Raw genomic sequence first — 5381 nt, forward strand, 5'->3', positions numbered from 1 at the left:
GTAAGGACCTAACTATGTGATATTTGATGCTCGAAAACATGATGTTAATGAAATTGCTAAAATATATTTTATTCATTGATTTCCATTTTTTTATTACAAAGGTTAATCTGTTCTTGTTATACAAGAATTTATTATTAAGTATTTAAGTAAACCAGTTTTTACATCTCCTAGCATTGTAACTACTAAAAATTATCATCGTATTAATATTATAATACTATACATAACACTGAAAAATGTTCTAGAGTCAGTTTTCAAAATTAAACAAAAGGTTAAGTCTCAATTTTTTACTAAATAATTAAAGTATTGTACACATTAAATAATTTAATCACAAGCTATAATTGCGCAATTATAGAAGTTAGAAATAAATTAACTTATACGGTAAGAGGCAATGGTCTATAGTTACGACGGAATCACTTCGGGCGTGGGTTGTGATGGGATTGAGTCATCTTCCTTGTTCTCCTCGGCCTCGACTTCCGCACCAGGCTCAGGTTGTGATCGCATCCGGCAGGTGAGGGTGACGGGATCGCGCTCCCCGGTCCACATTGCTCGGTCGCGCCCAGGAGTTTCAGTTCATCTTTTCTCAGGGTGAGCCCCTCGGATCCAGGCGACGTCTGCCAGCGATGACTTCCGACTGCTCTCCCATCACCTTCTGCGTTTCGACTGCCAGATCCGATTTCTACTTGGTACGGTGTGCTCGGCTCTACAAATGCTTCCATAAGTTGAACATCCGCTCTTTCTTGTATCTGAGGCTGGTTTACATGTCGTTTACTAGTTTTCATAAAATCTTCAAGAAGATCAAGTGGAATATTAACTTTTTGTGGAATGGCGACAACGAAAAGAACATTTTCTACGTCAGCCCTGAGGTTGAAATCTCCCTCCTGTCGTTGGTCGTACGTGGCCGGCGCAGCGCAGCCGCAGTCGCGGCAAACACGCTACGAACATGATGCGTGCGGCTGAGAGATCTCCTATGCGCTGACTGCCGGCCGCCTACTCCCGCGCGCCGCTTTACCGACTATCCGCGAACCAGTCTGACGCTCGAATCGGGCACACTGTAACGGTTAACACGACACGAATAATATGTGGACCTTTATTACTTCGGTCTGGACATATCCATTCATATGCACACATTTCATATGATGTGTCAAATTGTCTTTGTAATTACGAGTAATAAATATAGCTGCTATATTTCACGAGCGGATGCGCCTGATGATGTTTCTATTGTTGCGGTGATAGTAAAGGTCACGTTTATTGATGCTGATATCTGCGCAGCAGCCAAGCGCTGGTGTGCGAAAACTCGAAAGTTGCACTGTCTACGATCACGGAATCTATCGTAAGCGTTTTCACTTGTTTCCATTTCTAGTGTAAGAGGAATAACATTCCCGTATAAATATTTGTCGTCGTGAACTGCGATGGATGTGGCGGTGGCGTGTCGTCTCTGACAGTGACCGCGGGTCATCGATACGATAACCGAGTTTCGCTAACAGCGGTGCCGGTACCATCTTAGTATGATTGTTGTGTATATCTTTACGGCCTGTATTATTGTTTTAAATAAAAATGTTACTTCCGTTCCAGTTTTTATGAGATAGGTATAATTATTTTACATCGTCGCAATAACACATTCATTATGTCAAGTTATATAGGTAGAGTCTGTACTCTTCCTGTGTATCTTGACTACTGTTAGTAGTTGTTAAACTTCATAAATTACCACAAAAGCTAAAATGTACAAATCATATTTTATTTTTAAAAGGCGAAGTATTTATTTGTAAAATGTTACGCTTAATTTCCACGGAAATCGTATTATCGCTACCTTCCCGCACTGAAACTTTTAGCCAATCATGTAGTATATTCTAGACCACTGCTGAATTAAATTTGTAACCCCTAACTCTACGTTCGGTAGGAATAACTTCGGAGTTGGGGAACGAGAAAAACAGTAAAGTAGGTACTGCTATAATAACTTTAATTTACATTATAGATTTTATATAAAAAATAACTGTCCTGCAAAACGATGGTACCTACCTAACAGCAATACGACATAAGTGACACTGTATGGGTTGGAAAATACGTCGCTGGTCAACGTATAGGGCGGAAGATTGTAGGTAATTTTTTATACCGATATATAAATAACTTTATTCTGGAGAAATTACGAAGTTCATACTTCATAATATATAAGTACTTAAATATTTTTCTACGTTGATTGTCTCCATGATTTTAAATACCAGATGTTGGATAAAATACTAGAAAAATATTCCAAGAAACATACTAAACTCATTGTAACAAAATAAATTATGACATTGTTTAGAGGGTTATAATTGGACATTTAAAATTATCATAAGACGTTCCCGCCAAAAATACACCCGTTTTCAACCTACGCATTTAGTTTACCGCCAGTACTGAATACGTTTTTACAAATATTAATATTTTTATATGTAAACATGTGTGTGACATTCAGTAATAATAGCTTCCAATATAATAATCTCGGCATCCATCTTTATCGATGTATGTACATTGCCGCTTGAATAGAACGTTTATATTTATCGATAAACAAGTAACCAAGGGATATCTAAGTACAGTTATTTTACATTAACAACTCCCTTACATTTTCCCCTCCTCCTCCGCCTCTTTACTGAAATCAATGTAAATGTCACGTACAAATGATAGTGTATTTAAACTTGCGCGACAATGTCATTAAGTATGGACATTCGCTCGTCTCTTGTATGACATGTTGAACTTAATTGGATCGCCTTCGCTAATAGATTAGATGCATCAATTTGATTAAATTATAAATAAATTGGTTGCTGTTGCGCTGCTGCGTCGCTACGTAGAATTAAAAGTTTCTATTAGGTCTGTTATCCTCGCGGGACATATAATTTAGTTAGCTATTGTAAAACTTAATAGCTTTTACGTTTATTTTATGGAATCGTACTAGTCTTTTTAAGATATTTAAATGATGACCCATTCCCAAAATGTTGAGAGTAATGACTACTCTTACCTAAACAGTACCAAGCAATACTTGAACTTTAAATTACAATTCATTGCTAATTAACATTTGATGTTAAGATTTATATTGCCAAGTAATAACCCTAGCTACAATATCTTTTAAAGCGAAAGACATAAATATATGCACAATACTGACTGACGCCAAAATAAACATTGCAATGGTACCTCCCCAGGCGGTTTCGCATACGAGAGACGGTCTCTACTACATATATTTTAATAAAACTTATATAGAATGTTGTTCATTTGACAATTTTCTTTAACTCTAATGTCTTGTACCACTATTGGTATATTATAACATATTTTCCAAGCTATAATTTGAAGATTTTTTTAAAGAGGGAGATAATTTAATTGATTATAATTATTGGCCATTAATACACCCCGCGGTTCAGTGCTCACCTTATGCTATATAATCACAAATCAAGCTTATTCCTGATCATCTTATGTTTAAAAATATCGACCTGTATTGTGATGGGAAGACGATTGGTCCCACAATTTCAATAAGCACGAAACTTGGCTGCAAAAACTTAATAACCTTTTTTCTGTGAGATGGTGCGTGATCGACGGAATATTTTTATTATATACACAAAATTTATGTAGGTTCCTATTTACGATAGTTACGTAAAATGAGCAACATTTTTTACATATTAAGATGGAAAATAATACAACATAATATTATTATAGAGAGATTTAGATATATATAGAAAACCATATAAAAAATTATATTACACAAGTTCGCAACCCTGACCACTTGACACATTCTTCGGAATAAAAGTCCCGTAGGCATCGCGCAATTTACCACGGCATAAAAATAACTGGCACTCTCCCTTGTCATGAACTACCTTTTAGTAAAAATCCGTTTAATTTCATGTTTTATCCCTAAAGTTTTTAAAGTATTCCTCCCTCTTGACAATAAAAGCTCTTAAAAAATAGTAGTCATTCGGAAAAACAGGTAAAGAAAAATGTTATAAACTGGTCAATTTTAGGTAAAGCTGTTATTTGGAATTGTTAAAAGGCATTTTAATTCATTCTAAAATAGTATCCACTCTTCTTTTATACTTATGTTTAACAAACTAAACTGACTGTTACAAAAAATGTAACTAGGTACGTGATCCTTCTGCATCATTTGTTTGTACTTAGTATTTATATCGACGAAGACATTCAGAGTACGCTAAAATTACATCAGATATGTTAAACAGTTCACAGAATTTTTTAACTGTGGTTTATCTATGTAATCTCTAAGTTATAGAAACTGTTAATCAATTTGGTAAAAGTTAATTCTGTCGTAGGTACTCTAACCTACTTTCTTTGTTGTCGGTATATTTGATGTAGAGGTCAGTGATTTTCGAATGTCGATGTTTGTTTTTTTGTTTGTAAATAAAAATAATATTGAACTCTATTAGTTTCGTATTTGCAACTAATGTAAGTGGAAAAGATTTTAACGTTTCTCTTAATAAATGATTAGTTATGAATTAAATTAATTATTACCAACATTGTTGTGATGACAAACAAGAGATATTTTAACGTAGAAAATGAAAGTAAAATATAAAAGCTTCAGTTAACATGCAAATCTTACTTATGAAGAAATCTGTGGTTTTATATACTTACTCAGTTGTAAATTAAACAAAATTATATGGATTTTTCAATAAGAATTACATTTTTTTTCAACGAAACAATTTACAATCTTACGTAACTAACTTATTGTACTAAAATAAATGCATTCGTTGGCTCTCACAGGCTTATTATAATAATTAATAAATTATTATCTACTGATATATTTAACACATGTCACCATCGGTAGGAATTGTTTCTAATCATTCCTGATAATTATATGCAGTCACGTCATGGTTCAATGGTGGCGGTTTTTTCTAAGCAGCGGCATCAGAAAGCTCGCCAAATAATTCTTTACTCTGTGAAAAAACATATTACATTAATATTAAGGCACTAACAATTAAAGAAAGATAGGGAAGTAGTCGTTTTCATAAAAATAAAGCTTTTGCATTTGCAAGTTAAAGCTTTTGCAAATAAGGACTTCTACTAGTATAGCCTATGTTGACTCGTTAGATCGACTTTCGGAAACGAAATATTTCACTGCATTTATAAGTGTTAAGTAAAATTATATCAAAATATATAACACAAATTAACAAAATGGGGCATTTTGACATAAACAGATTCATAAATAATTTGATTATGATATTACCTCTGAGCTTTTCTCTGTTTAAGATATTATTGTCTTTTTTGATTTTTGCCGGTTGTGCTGTTGAACTGTCAACTGAACTGGCATCTGGGTTAGACGCTTCGGCGGGTTTTGCAGGAAGAGACGCGACCTCTTCCTTATCGGGCGTCGCTTGTGGTTTTCTTCAGGCTTGGACGGAGCTGCATTACTG

General features: G+C 34.5%; 1 pseudogene; it reads right to left on the bottom strand.

The window, feature by feature from the left end:
* Positions 1 to 269: 269 nt before the first annotated feature.
* LOC119193321 lies at positions 270 to 1456 on the bottom strand (annotated as a pseudogene).
* Positions 1457 to 5381: the final 3925 nt, after the last annotated feature.

This window comes from Manduca sexta, unplaced genomic scaffold, assembly GCF_014839805.1.
Source record: "Manduca sexta isolate Smith_Timp_Sample1 unplaced genomic scaffold, JHU_Msex_v1.0 HiC_scaffold_3961, whole genome shotgun sequence".
NCBI classification, from domain to species: Eukaryota; Metazoa; Arthropoda; class Insecta; order Lepidoptera; family Sphingidae; genus Manduca; species Manduca sexta.